Source organism: Petaurus breviceps, unplaced genomic scaffold, assembly GCF_028583685.1.
Source record: "Petaurus breviceps papuanus isolate PSGF00001 unplaced genomic scaffold, PetGlider_PUasm1.0 187, whole genome shotgun sequence".
NCBI classification, from domain to species: Eukaryota; Metazoa; Chordata; class Mammalia; order Diprotodontia; family Petauridae; genus Petaurus; species Petaurus breviceps.
Genome location: NW_027185799.1, coordinates 8,637,970 through 8,653,522, shown reverse-complemented (window position 1 = coordinate 8,653,522; position 15,553 = coordinate 8,637,970). Strand labels below are relative to the sequence as shown.

At 38.2% G+C, this 15,553-nt stretch overlaps 1 protein-coding gene across 9 annotated transcripts in view; it reads left to right on the top strand.

Annotated features, from left to right (window-relative positions):
* Window positions 1-15,553, top strand: part of ZNF462 (zinc finger protein 462) — a 162,225-nt gene that overhangs the window by 1,979 nt on the left and 144,693 nt on the right. Inside the window, exon 1 of one of the 9 annotated variants that reach the window (XM_069090639.1) lies at window positions 109-850. The exons of the other annotated variants lie outside the window; for them this stretch is intronic. The gene's annotated coding sequence lies outside the window, so the exon portion shown is untranslated. Of the gene's footprint in view, window positions 1-108; window positions 851-15,553 lie in introns of those variants that run through there. 9 annotated transcript variants of the gene reach the window in all.

Here is a 15,553-nt window from a genome sequence, read left to right as displayed (position 1 = left end):
CTGCTTCTGGTGGTGGTGGTGTTGGTGGTGGTGGTGGTGGTGGTGGTAGTGGTAGTGGTGTTGGTGGTGGTGGTGGTGGTGGTGGTGGTGGTAGTGGTGGTGGTGGTGGTGGTGGTGGTGGAGAAGGTGGTGAAAGAAGAGAGAAGAGGGGATCGGGAGATGAAGGTTGAGAAAGGAGCGGAGGAACTATCTCCAGACTGGTGTTTCAGAAGGGGCTGTTTGGAGGACAGCGGTTTCTGGAGAGGAGAAGCCATTACACACGTTTTTTTTTGTTGTTGTTGTTTGTTTGTTTTGTTTTGTTTTTTTTTCACTCCTTTCAAAGGGAGGGGGGAGAAAAGAAAGAAAGGGGAGAAAGCCTCACTACTTCTGGTTCAGTTCCCCAGTGTCTGCTTTCCTTCCAGCCACGCAGGGAAGAAGCAGCAGCCCCCATCGGATCACCCTCTCGCTTTCTCTTTATCTCTCTGTCCTCCATTTGCAAGCTGTCTGCTTTGGTTCTAGTCCAGACTCCAAAACACCAGGCTTCTCCACACATTCAGTCTCCAGGCTTTTGTGTTTCCTGGAGTAACCCTGATTTTCTCCTCATTGTACCTTCTAACCTATAGAAAGGGAGCCTGCTAGACTTGCTTTTATACCCCTCCCCTCAAGAAAAAAAAAAGTTTCATTTTTGCGAATGTCTGGGATTGGAAAGACCTTCCAGTTGGGGCATTCTCCTACTACTGGTTTTTTTTGTTTATGTGTATGAATGTGTGTGCGTGTGTGTGTTCTCTTTGGTTTGGTTTTGTTTCTTGAGGCTGCTTGCATGCTTTAAAAGGAAGTGACTAGTTTGGCTGAGAGCTGTGAACTGAGTCAGGTAAGCCATGTCATGTTGTGGCTCCACCAGAAAATGGAGGAGAGCAGGCTTCCAGGAGACAAAGCTGAGATGAGAAGTGTTCATAAAATTATGGATGTTCTCCATTTTGAAGCTCTGCTTGTGATGGCTCGTTTCCCCCCCCCCCCCTACTATTTCTTCCTTTTCCATGTGAAACCTTTTGGTGGCTCTTCAAAGATCACTTCATTTGTGCAAAGAAATGGAAGGTTTAAGGAAGTTCTCTGGGTTTTTTTTTCTCCTTCAAGGAAATCACTTCACAAGTTTTTGTATCTTTTGTTTACATTGTAAAGACAACTTTTGGATTTTTTTCCCTTTGATTATTCCTGCAGGGCTTTTGACCTCTTTCAGGACAGTGAAAGCATGAATTTAACATTTTCTGGGAAGTCCTCCTCAGCTTTAAAGTGGCTTACATTCTGTTGCAAGCCATCCTGATGTTGTTATTCATCAATGTGTGAAGGAGGTGGAGGTGGTGGTGGGTCTAAACCAGTCTTCTGGACTTCTAAGATTTGAGAGTAGTTCTATCTTTGAGATGCATTATATTGAAAAACTATCAGTTGGATTTCTGCAACCACAATGCTTCAAGACCTCAGAGGCACTCTAGAGCTTACTAATATCAGGTTCTTGAGCTGCTATAGCTCCTTTCTCAAGTTGTTCCGTTTATGTAGTAGGCTTTAAATCATTTTGTTTCACTTTTTTTTTCCTATTCTGCTATTTTGGGTATCTGAAAGTATCAAATACTGAAACTCTTTAGAAATACCAGTATGTTTCCTTTATAATGTCACTATGGAAACAAGTTTTTAAAATATTATGTCATTTAGGCAAATCTTATATTGAGATATCTTTGCCTTTTAATTTGAAATAATTTAGTCCACTCTTTTTGTAAGAAGGCGTTGCTGGGGGTGAGTGATTATTAGGGGAACTGCCCCCTCCTCCCCCCAATCTACACACATATATTCAAACTGGCAATTAGAGAATTTTTTTTTGTAATTGCCCAAAGCAGAAAATTAAATCCTGCAGGAATTTGTAGAAATCAAGAATGATGATTTTCAACTAGAGTTAGGGTAGACATCTGGAGTATGGGGAGAACTTCAAAGAATTCCAGGTGAAGCATGGGAGGTAGGTGAGGAAGACTCAACTTCAATGGAAAAAGAAAAAAACTTGGATCAGGAAAATTGAAAAGAACTTATTTACAAGTAGAGCAAAATATAGAAAGGTACAAAGAAGGTGGGTGACTGTCTTAAGGATTATTGGTAGTTCAAAAGAGTCTATAGGTTACTCCTATCAGGTTTGGGTTTTGTTTTTGTTTTGCTTTTCTTCATTATGAATCACAACAATAAAAAAGATATGTGCAATGTTGTATATTTTGAAGTGCTTTAAGACCCTAGATGCAAGTGTGTTCTTTTGATTAGATAGCAGTAATTTCATTCATGTGCAAGGAAAGCTCCAGTAAATGCAAAAAGTTTCACTTGTGACAAAATCACAGTTTTGAAACCAAATTGTTGGACCATTCATTGAGTATTACTTTTCTCCTGGGGTGAAATGGGATTATAAAATAAGGCATGCTTTCATTCATAATTGTTTACAATCAATATAGGCATACTTCACATAAGGCTGTCTCAACCAAAGCATTTCATAATAACAGTGTTAATATACTGTTACCAACTGTACTATAAAGTTGTACAACCCAGTGTTAAGGATGTGTGGACTGTTGCTCATTTATAACATTTTTTCCTATGAAACTAACAGCTTTTTATAGCATCATTTCTTTTATCACTATATTTTGGGGGAATTAACAATGGTGGGTAGGGTATATATGTACATTCAAACCAGGCTTGGGTATAGTTAGGGAAGTCACTTCTAAGTTTTCAGTTGTTGTGATTCATATACAAAGCAAATTATTCAACCCCTTTAAAAAGTATGCTTTGTGTATCGCACTTAAAATAACTGAGTCATAACATTATTCTTTTCCAGGTTTGCTCAATCCCAACAATAATATAGAATAGGCCTGTAGTTATGCCTAGATTTGGCAACATATCTGGATGCTCCAAGTGTTCAATATGAATTTTATATGGAATACATTAAAAAGAGAGACTTAGGGATATAATTTGGCAGAAGTCAATAGGTAGATTAATATATGGTCAGTTTGTGATTTATATAAATATGGATTTATTTTAGGTTTGTCTTGAAAAAGGACAATGAGTGAATTAAAAAAATATATTAAAACAATTAGGTGGCACAGTGAATAGAGCACTTGCCTTGGAGTCAGGAGGATCTGAGTTCAAATGTGGCCTCAGACACTTAATACAAGAACTAGCCGTGTGACCTTGGGCAAGTCACTTAACCTCAACTGCCCTATGCTCCCCCCTCCAAAAAGCAAAAAAAAAAAATTTAAAACATTTAGTTAGTATCATGAAGATTAAACAAGCAAGATTGGCTGGATTAAAAAAATTTTTTTTTCAACTAGTTTATCCTCTAGATAGTTATAAAGGTTAGGAGGTTTTTTTTGGGGGGAGAAATACATATACACACTTATGTATACACATACATATATGTATATATACACATATATAAGTACATACATATCCAGATTATATGCATGTATATGTTTGTGTGCATGTGTTTACTTTTTAAAGTATTTGTGTATACATTTTATTGCCTGTATGTTGTAGCCTAAAAAACAAGTCTATTGACCCCTTTGATCCAAAAGGATGAACAGCATAATATGCCAACTTTTATTGTTTGGCAATTTTTTCTAGATATTCTCATTTGAGCTACAAGCCAAAAGATATATGTTGGTATATGCAATAATGTGAGAAATTCAAGGAGTTACATATCTAACTTCCTTTCTTCTTTGATCTACAAGCCAAAGATCCTGTTTCATTTTGGGATTCCAGAATGATGAAATCCATTCTAAAACTTTTCTTCTAAGGAACATTTACCTCTAGTAGATATGATTGTGGAGATGTATGTAGTCATGAGATTCAAGTCCACTGAATAAAATCCTCTTGGATAACTATATTCACATGATAGCTCTTATGTTTATTTGGATTGTTGTCAGTAGAATCCAATGGCCACATTCCTTGAAGACTTTGTTTTCTTCATTTTTACCCTTTCATGTCAATTACAACTTATATAGAAAACATTTTTTTTTGGCTAATGAGTCCGGAAAACAGTGAAAATCTTGCTATAATAATGGACTTTACTGTACTTGTGGTTGGTTTGTCTGAAAGAAAAGAATCATAAGGGGGACTTGGATGAGGATCATATTGTCTGTATTGTGGTGTTTAATAGGTACTAGTCCAGCTTGTCTTAGTCCTTGGCCTTGATTCTTCATTTTCTTGGTTTAGGTAACAGCATTCTCATTCCTCTTTGGTATGTGCCTTTATCAAGTTTGTGGTTCATTGGTCATGGGACAGGGAATTTATAAAGCTGTATTGATTATTTTAAGTTGATGGTTGAAAAGCAGAGTTGCTATTTCACAATCTTAGGCTCACAAATGTGGTGGTATAGAAATAATGGTCTCAAAATGTGAAGGATCTGATATGAGTACATAATTGGATGATTGATATGGAAATTAAGGAAAATAACAAATAAAAGGGAACATATTTAGGGCCTATCACTGAATCCCAATAAAACTAAGAACCCATTCAACTTTGTCATTAAAAAAAATTTTTTTATGAAGTTCCTACACTAGCTGATGACTGAGAGGTAGGTAGTTGTTGTTAGGGAGCTATTAATTGATTATGGGGAAATGAGTAAGCAGAGCAGATAATGCTGGAAGAAAATTCTCCTCCCCATGTGATATGCCAAGACATCTGGCAGATGTTATGTTGGGGCCCTAAGGAATGGACAGTTTAATTTTAGCCCTAGCAAGGAAATGGGAAGGTCTAAGCTCTTTTAATAGCACAAGACCCAGTTTGGGGGAAGGTTGAGAAAGAAAAGAGAGAAGGAGAAAGAAAGAAAGACAAAGAGAAAGGAAGAGAAGAAGAAAGAGAGAGGAAGGAAGGAAGAATGGAGGGGGAAAGGGAGAGATGGAAGTTTTCTTGATATCTGAAAAGTAGAGAGCAGACTAGGCTACTTACTAGAGAGGTTTTTGGATGATGGACAAAAAAACACATCTAACTTTGTTATAACAATATGAAATTGATTTAGTCAGAGAAAGAGTATGTGTGTCTAAATGTGTTTGCTTTTTAATAACTAGAAGATGTGCACTGTGTGATTGGTGAATATTGCATACCTAATTTATCAATCAGTTCTTTAAACCCAGAAACAGCTAACCACTTAAAAGTTCAATAGCTCTGTGAGGAACTCTGCACCACTAATGGGACTCAACTATTGATCTTGTTAGTTTAATTTAACATTTGCAAACCTGTTGACTAAAATTTGTTCCACTGACCAAAGAGAAACTTCGCTGAGAATTTGTTCAGTCCATTTCCATAGCCTTTAAGTTCCTTGGTGTTGCATAGGCTTTTTCTTTGAAGTGTTCTACTTTGCTTTCCATTTCTATTATCCAGTGCCTAGGGAATCCTTTAAAACTTTGAAATATTTGAAATAAATAGGGTAGTGTCTATAAAACACTTTGTAAAACTTAAGGATCTATAGAAATTTCATCAATGATGATGATGAAATGTGTGGTGACGCCTTTGTAAAATTTGGTTACCCTTTTACAAGACATGAACATTGACAGTTATATTCTGAGGATCTATTTTTCAAATAGCACGGATTAAAATTAGCTTCTTTCTATGATACCATTTTGTAATACTGATGAATGGTGGAGAGAGTTAATGAGGTTTAATATAATTGTTGATGCTTTTCCAAAATTAGAGACCAATCCAAAAATGTATCCTCCACAAGTTTTTTAAGTGGTCAGTACTCTGTAGTGTATTAAGGGTTAGCCATGCATTTTCCCTATGTGTGGCAACACAATAGATTATCCTTAAAAGGACTCATCAGCATAGAGCAGAGTTTTAAACTGGAGCCCATGGGACACAGGCAAGAGTCTTGAGAGTGCAAAATGGGTTTCTATTTGTTTTTACTTTTCAGTAAGTGAAAGTAATTTTCAAAGCAACAGGGAATGAAGTGTTGAGATTTTTTTTTAACATTTTAAAGTATTTCAGAATGAGAGCAAAAAAAGTCTAATCCAAGAGGGAAATTGAAAAAGGTAGCACAGGACCCCTCAGTTCCTGGCAAAGATACAGTTAACAGTGTAAACAGTTGAACCTCACTATGGCACTTCTCCAAATGAGTTGACTGTCGAAAATAAAATGTTCCAGAAGAACTGGGAGAACAGGAAAGAAGTTAAAACAGCATAGTTTGTATGCCAGTGCTAGAAGAAGAAAATAATAATAATAAAAAGGGATAGGGAGGTGGTAGGGCAGGAGAAGATAATGATCACAAGTTGAACTGTCTTAGGGATAAAGTCCCACAGGAGATGTTTTCTCCAAGAGAGGGAACTTTGATTTATAAGAATTCAGGTGATACTTGGAGCTTATTTGAAATCTTTTAAAACTTATTTGTTCCCTTGTATCTGGAAGACAGCATACAGACAAATGCACACACAAACATATATATCAAATGGAATATTTTTTAGTTCACAACTTCAGTTTTGGAATGATCATAAAATTTGAAGCTTGGTAATTTTTTTTTCTTTCTAGCGTATTTTGTGTATCAATGGAAATGTAGATGGAATGATAAGTGATAATAACTATAAATAGCACCAACATAATATTTTGGGGGTCAGCATTCTACAAATTTGTTAGCTACTTAGTTTTCAATTCAGTAAAGTATCTGTTAAGGACTACTGTGTATCCAGTACTAGACTAGGTGCCAGTCTTACAAAGATAAAAATGGAAACTGTTCCTGCTCTCAAGTTTACCTTTGTTGGGGAAAGGATAGAGGAAGGGTGTATTATGTAGTGATATTGGATGAAATGTTGAAGTGGTGGTTCTTACTTTATGTAATTTCTAACAAAAGTCACAAATATCAACAATGAAACTATTATCTACCATCTGAGGTGAACAAGTAATTGATGTCATTAAAATGTTCCTGTCTAATTTCTAGATGGAGAAATTCTTAAGTTATACTTGGAGTAAAGGTTTCTTTTTTTTTCCCAAGGTCATGGGCATTTGGTATTGATTTCCTAGCTTTCATATGTTTGCTTGTTCAGTTCACTTCATGTTGCTTCTGGATATTAATAAAATACATCTGTGATGCCTGCTAAATCCTTACCTCAGCCTTGTCCCCAAAACAATCTACTATGGGGGGGACAGGGTGTGATTAAATGGAAATTGGGTTGGGGAAGTTTCTGGAGCCTCCGAAAATGAAGACTGTCCCTCCCAAGAGGGTATTTACCCAAAAAAAATATATATATATGGTTAGATACACACATTTCACTTCTTTTTTTTTCTTTTTCAAAGAGAGCAAGAATTGAGTTGCATTCTCTGTTAGAAGCAGGAACTGGTTCCTAAAACATATCCAGATCACTTTGTATCTTCATAAAAATATGAAATTAGGGACTGAGTAGGAAACATTTGCTCCAGGTGAGGAGGTAAAGACTTCTGTGGATTCAGAAGGGTTGGAGGACAAAGGGACTTGGAAGCTCAATCTAGACAACTGTGTCAAAAGTAATTAAGCCAAGGATTTGTGGAGAGGCTTATCCACTGTGAGGAGGGGGGGTGCAGCTGGTGAGGGCCCCAAAAGCCCTATAAGCCCTTGTCTGGCCAGTTTAACCAGAACACAGTTGAAGCTTTCCAATTTTGGAACTTTTTTTCTCCCTTCACAATTCAGGATAAAGAAGGTAAAAGTACGATTGTTTGGTTTTCCAAATGTCAGTGGAGTGCCTCTTACTTCAGCTGGCTTGTGGGTGATTTCTCACAAGTAAGAGTTCTCCCTGTTAACACAGCAAATGTACCCATAACATTGTACTTATTACTAAGAAAATAATTGATCAGTGGCACAATGTGGGATCCTTGAAAGATGTTTGCTGCACAAAGGTTCTAGTACTCACCTGCAGATTAAGAAATGGGTTTCTAAACCATCTCATTTCTATTGCTAATGAAAAGCTTTGGAAGGGACCTGTGAATTAGGGCTCCAGCTGCTATCATGGTAGGGGAAGTTAGGCCTTGAAAGGATACTTGGATTAGGCGGTCAGAAATGCAAACAGTAGCATCCGAGCAAGTAGAAAATAGGCAGGGCTGTTAAGCAAACAGAAAAGTAGGCTAAAGCATGCCATAATTATGTAGTGGAAATTTGCTGGTAATAAGAGATTGCCTGGCAAGGTGGGAAGGAAAGAAGGAGAAGAGAGGCAGTGGAATGATTCACAAGACAAAGCTAAAGAGGTCTGTGTACTGGAAAGAGTCTACAGAAAAAAATAAAGAGAAGGTGGTCTTTTTTCTGAAGGTGAAGATAGGGCAGTGGAAGAGGGTACTTTGAACTTGGACATGTGAAATTCAATTAGGCACCTACTATGTGTTCAACACGGAGCCTACAGTAGGTGAAAGGGACACAAGGAAGAGTGTTTCACAAGCCTTTCAGTCGAGGAACATTTAACCCAATGCGGACAGTGGTGAACTAGTACACAAATAACAGCTGTACGGAGAGGGAGAACAAAACTGCACCCGAGGAAATGTTTGCTAAATGGAGCATGGACAGATCACTTTAACCTGGGGGTGTGGGCTAGGGTGGGTGAGGTGTGGACATATTGGTTAAAGGCTTCAGAGAGGAAAGGGCTTGAAAGAAGAGACTCAGGGATGAACTTCAAGCATCAGAAAAGCATTCCAGGGAAGGAGTAACAGAATTAGCAAAGGCATGGAGAAATTTTTAAAAATGAAATGGTGCGATTGATGGCTGTGCCCATATTCTTTATATCTCATCTTCTGCAAAAAAAAGAAATGTTGGATTTGGAGGCCATGTTATATGAGGAGGTGGTTGCAAATAGGAACTGTGATCAGGAAAAGGAATAGACTGTATCAATTGGTTAAATAGGTCTGAGTGGAAATTACAAAGGTGACAGCTCCTTGGAAATAGATGAAGTGGAGAATGGAGCACAGCAGAAAATAGCTGCATTATTAATGGATTGAAAATGTGATAGTTCTGTCTTTGAAGCTATCCATGAGACTTTCTTTACCTACATTGATGAGAAATAAAGGGAAAAAAAGAGAAAGAAGGAAAGAGGAGGCGACTTGATTATAACAAAAAGGAGAGGAGGAGACAGTGTCTACATGCTGTCACTAGTTCACCTAGTTTGGGGTCAGATGACTTGCAATGGCTTCATGTTAAGCAATTCATTGATCACTGATTGGCTGGTCAATCCAATTCTGTCATATTAATATGTTAAGTCCAAGACTTTAAGTTATGATGATGAACAGTGGGATCGAGTGTCCATGAATGTGATTACTTAGTGACTGATCTGCCCATATTAGATCTAAGCAATTATAAGCCTATCTTAAAATTTCTGAAATTGGGTCATAGCCTTAAGATGATAAAAGCTGAAAAATCAGACAGAATGTGCAAGTTTGCCTGTAGAGTAGGCTGTTTGAGCTTTTGGATGACTATAAAGTCAATTCATTTCCAAAAGACTCTAATTTAGTAACTACAACTAGGAAAGGAATACTTATGGAAAGGCCCATTATAATTTGAATGTCAAAGTTCAGCTCTGGGATTTTTTTTTCCTTGTTTCTTCTGCTATCAATTGACCATTGTCAATTCCAGGAATCTCCTGTTTCCTAACATTGGATATGAACACTGTCTAGAATGAGAGTAAATTTGATTGCATAACTAAAAAGTTCCGCCAACCACCTAGACCTTCAGGAAGTCTTGAGTTTAACCTACTGAACCGAGCCCCAGAAGACCCCAATGGACCCTTTTGATGAGAAGAGGGATTTCAGCTAGATTTATTTAGTTATTCAGGGTTGATAATAATCTTCTCTCAATTGCATCATGGTGGGTACACCTAAATAGTGTATTTAGATTATACTTAAACCTGAGTTTTTCCCATGATTTCTGAAGGTGATTTCCAAAGTGATCAAAGAAGTTCCAGTGATTTTGAAGGAAACCTCGATATAGTGAAAAATTAGTTACAATTTATTAGGCATTGGTAATGTCTCAGGCCCCTTTTATCTCTAATCCTGTATTGTTATAGGTAGGTGGATTAATATAAGGTGGTTATAAGTTATAGGTAGATGAATTTATATAAGATGTAAGCTCAATCACTATTACAGTTTGACAATATGCCTCATTTTACTGCTCTGTGCTTTGGAGGTGATGTATAGAGTAAAATACCATATTGGAGAGAATAAGGATATGTATGGTACATCAATAAAACTGCGTATTGCAATATAGAAATATACTCTTGAACCATCTTGTGCATAATAAATATAACTCTTGAACTTCAAATCTTGTGTGCCCTGGCAAAAAGATACCTTATGTGGCAAACTGTTAACACTTGTAACTCCTGCTGCTCTTCTAATTCTTGATGATCTAGGTTGGGGCTGATTAGGGTCAACAGTGAAACTCATTTCAAATATTTCAATTTTGAAGTGGAACTCCGTGATGGAAACTAGCTCTACCAACTAAAAGTCAGTTTCAGAAATGGCTCAAGACTTCTGAAGTTGTGATCTTTTAGCACTGAAGTGCAAAGAGAAGATCATAGCAACAACAAATCAAGCATCTTGGTTTTTATCTATTTCTTTGGGAAACTTTAAAATCCTTTTAACACTAGAGGAGCTATTACTATTAGAAAGTCACCAATTCAGTAGGTAGGACAACAAACTATATGAGAAATGATATAGATCCTTAAGGAAATGACCTAGTAAGGTACTGATGGATAAAAATGCTACTGGGCCTGGGGCCTGCCAAGAGGTCATGAATCTTAAACTTGGGAAAAACTTTATTTTTTTTAAATAGAGGTTATTCAGTTGATCACCTGCAGCCTCAAAGCTAGGATGAGGATAGATAAATGAAAATCTACCCGATCTTCTTTCCCTACCTAAGACTTCCAGAGATAGTCTCTTTGTAATCTAGGTCTTTGATGTATGCATTAGTGTTGAGTCAGCTAGATGGCACAGTTGATGCAGTGATGTGCTGGGAGTGAGAAAGACCTGAGTTCAAATCCAGGCTCAAATATTTCTTAGCTTTATGACATTGGGCAGGTCACTTAATCTGTTTGCCTCAGTTGCCTCAGCTGTAAAATGGGTATAATTAACAGCATTTACCTTACAGGATAATTGTCAGGATCACATAGATAATATTTGTAAAGTGCTTAGCACAATGGCTGGCACAGAGTAGGTGCTGTAGAAGTGCTTTTTCCCTTTCCTTTCCTCCCCTCTCAATTCCCCTCCCCTCCCCCTTCCCCTTCCCTTCTCTCCTTTAGTGTCTAATTCTCACATTAAGAAGGTCTCCTTAGTCAATGGCAATTATGGTTAGGGAAAAGTTTCAAAAGGACAACTATTCCCAGGCAAAAGAAGATGAAATCGTTTTGCTGAAGCTTGTTGAACTAGGTGACTGTGGCAGAGCTGGAGAAATTACTTATTAATACCACTTTAATCAGTAGCCCTAGTTTTAGTGGACTTGATCTATAAATTCTAAGTACACTAACCTGATGCAGGGACTATTGGCACTAACTGGACCACTGAGGGATTTTTCACTCACTCATGAACTCACTCAGCAAGCATGTAGTAAACTTTTGCTATTTCCCAGGCACTTTGCTAAGTGCTGGAGACAAAAACAGCCCCCTGCCTTCACAAATCTTACATTCTAATGTCTATAAGCACATAAAACATACATATAGAGTCATATGGAAGGTAACTTATAGAGAAAGGGACTAGCAATGGGGAGAGAGACCAAAAAGGTCTCCTTTGGGTGGCATGAATCAAGTCTTTAAGGATTCCAAGGATGTTGGGGTGGGGAGCATTCCAGGCATGGGAAAGTCAGTACAAAGGCTGGAACAGGAGATAGAGTGTTGCCTGTGAGGAACAGCAAATAGGCCAATACGACTAAAAAGCAGAGTGCATGGAGGGGAGTAATGTGTGAGAAGAACCAAAAGGTAGAAAGGGGACAGTTTGTGAAGTCCTTCAAATGCTAAACAAGGGAGTTGCTATCTGATTCTAGTGGTGATAGGATATCACTGGAGTTTTTTAAGTGGGGGTGTGATATGGTCAGTCCTGAGCTTAGGAAAATCAGTTTGGCAGGTGGGTGGAAGAACTGGAGTGAGGAGAAGTTTGAATAGGGAGACCATTTAGCAGAACATTACTTCACCAATTCAGGCAAGTCAATGAGGGCTTGAACTAAGGTGGTAGCTGAGTGGAGAGGTGGGGTTCATATATGAAAAAGGTTGTGGAGTTTGAAAGAACAAGATTTGACAGCTGATTTTATGCATGGGGCAAGTGAGAGTAATGGGTGGGAAGGATGGTGGGGATGATACTAAAGTCCCAAACCTGGATGACTGGAAGGATGGTGGTGCCTTAGACAGCAGTAGTGTAGTTTGTCAGGAGGAGGAGGAGATTAGGAGGAAACTAATGTCCTCTGTCCTCCACTTTATGCAAGAAGTGAAAAATCCACATGGGATACTCTCAGTTGACTTTTAATTCAGACCCTTTTTACAGGACCCACATTATAATGTCTCTGTCTGGATGAACAGAATTCCAATTAGGAATGGAATCTTTGATTTGAGACCCAAGTCAGCATAATTAGTGTACAATTCAAGGTTTTCCACAAATATTAAGATATGTGGATTTTCATTTTGTGCTATTAAAAGTATCACACTTTGACTCTGAAAAGGAGCTGGCATGTCAGGGGACTTATAGAAAGATTGAACTCTTCCTTTCAATTTTCCTGTGGAAATTTAAGCTTCCTGCATCCCTCAAAAGGTACATTCCATTGTTTTGCAAAAAGTGACATGCTGCAGATCACATAAAATATCACACAGCTTAAGAAAGCAGAATTTTCTCCTTCTACTTGAATGAAAGTTCTCACCTTGAGTTCCAGTCTCTCTTTCTTTCTGAGCTTCAACTAAGTAATTTTATTTGGCTTAAGAGATGAAGAGGTGTGTGGGAACAGATGTCAGCTGTAGTTGAAATCCATACTTGCTCTTTGGCCAGTTCAAGTGTTTCAGGACAATTCACCCATTCCCTTCTCTGACAGGTGTCATTAGCTTGTTAGTAATCAGATTCACCTACAGGTCCTGAAATTATCAAGTGTTACATGTTACACAATTTATTAGTGGGAAAAAATAAGATAATCTAGGCCACCCGTTTAATTAGCTTGTTATTGTTCAATGGCTGCTACACGATCATTTTCATAACCTTGTTTCCAGACAGCAGCTCCAAGAATCAAAATTGATGCTGGAATAGGTAAGTAAATGCTAGAGATTTTGTTTAGGAGAGAATCTGGATTCTTTACTTCCTAAAATGTCTGTGTCTGTTCTTTATTCTCTCGCTATCCTCCCTTAATTTTTTTCCTTCTTCAGTAGAAAGGTGAGAGGTGAATTTATCTTGGTTATGATCCAGGATATTATGTGTTACCAAAAAAATAAAACAACGAAACCCAGCATTGCACAAGTTGGAACTGTTAGCTAGATTAAGAGAATGGCTTTAGTAAGTGTTCAGAAGGCAAAAATGGTTCTTAATAAGTCTATAAATAGGTCTCTCCTTTGACTTCTAGCCACAGTGACCATAAAACTAAAAGAGAAAATCTGTTATTGACTGATTTCTCTACTGTAAGTGATATGTTCTTCTGCTCAAGGACCACCCATTCCTTTTTATGGAATGTTCCTCTCTCATATTTTATTCTTCACTATAGGTATTATACACTATTGTATATACTTTGCATGTGTCATTTCATTTGATCCCCAAAACAACCAAGTGAGGAAGGTGCTTATTATTGCCTCCATTTTAGAGATGAGGAAACTGGGGGTCAAAGAATTGCCCAGGGTCACATAGCTAGTGTCTAAGAATTATTTGTGCCTAAATCCAAACCCGTGACTTTTGCCACACCATACCTCCAGGATTCTTATTTCCCCTGTCTGCCAATATGCTGACACACTAAGGTCCCCAAGGGCAGCGACTATGTCTGAATCATCATTATTTCTCAACTGGTGCCTTAGCAGAGATGCTTAATAAATGCTTGTGGAATAAATGAATGAAAGAGAATGACCTTCCTCATTTGAATTCACATAGCATTTTGCATGTCTCTAATCTACTTATCATGCAATTTTGTGTATTGTAATTACACGTGCTTATGTCTTACCCCCTTAGTAGACTCTTAAGTTTTGCAAGGAAGGAACCAAGTGTTATCTAAACTTTTTTTTTCCTTGCCAGTACCTGGCACATTCTTCACACAGTAGGGTGCTTAATTATTGAATGCATGAATGAATAAACCATTTTAAGACTTAGAAGGCAAGACTACATTTGGGAACATTTAACTTACTATCACCTTACTGTTGCCAAAAAGTGAGGAAATTTTTTGTGACCAGTTTTGCCATAAAAAGAACACTCTAGTGGTGATAATAATTTGCTGTTTACCTACCAAATGGAGCAAATGATTTCTAGGAAATGCAAACAGCTACCTATATTAAAAGTGGGGCTGTTAAGGTGACACCATAATTCACCAGGCCAGATTCTTACTTGGCAGCCTTCCCTCTTCTCCATGCAGTCATAGGTGGAAAATTAGGCACTTAAACATTTGCACACTGGCTGGCCACTCTTCATGCCACTGACCTGCCTGGAGAAAACTAGCCTTAGCGCATGTGGAATAAGTGTTCAGCGACATGGTAGGGCAGGAAGAAGCAGGTGTAGTTCTTGATGCCTCTGCTGCAGCAGCCTTGTAACCCGGCAGCATATTAATTCGGTTAGGGAGTCTCCTGCAAGGAGGGCTATGATGCTTTGATCTTGTGGCCAACCCTCCCACCTTCCCCCATCCCCTTTACTGGGGGCCAAGGGGGGTGGGGGTCTGGGTGAGGGACTGAGAACAACCCAAAGACCAAGGAAGCTGTGGGGCTGCCACAGCGTGGGAATTCCCGGTGTCTCTGTGGTGTGCTGCCCAGGGGTCTCCCTGCGTGCACAAGGCAGTTAAGTTCGGTGTGTCCATAACCCTGTTAATTGAGAGCCGACAACATGGAAAGGAAATTTGATAGGAGGAATCCGTGCTCTGGGGTCAGTGGAAGAAACCTGCTCCTTCCCTTTGCACTTGTGCTGGGCAGGCAGGGTAATTAACCAGTAACAATTAGATACAATTGCATTATATAAGTGGCACACACAACCGATTTACAGCCATAAGTGCAAAATACTGTCTTGGTGACACTTAAAATTTCTGAATGGAAATGGGGGATTCAGTGAAAAGGCCTTTAAGGACCTCCTAAAATCTCACCACCTAACCTCAAGCAGTACTTTTTTTCCCAGTGACCTTTCCATTATGCCCTGATTGTTCTTCAAGTAATCATAAGATCGATTGAATTTATTATTTACTTATTTGGGTTATTGTGGGGATCAAATGAGATAATAATTGTAAAGCTCTTATCAAAGTGCTGGGCACATAGTAGGTTCTATGTAAATACTAGTTATTTATCATCATCATCTTCTTTTTCATATTGTGCCTTTTCCCACATATATCCATATATTTATTGGCTACATAAAATTAGACTCTTAGAGGTTCTCTCTCAGATTCTATACACAAATAATAGCTACATCTGTA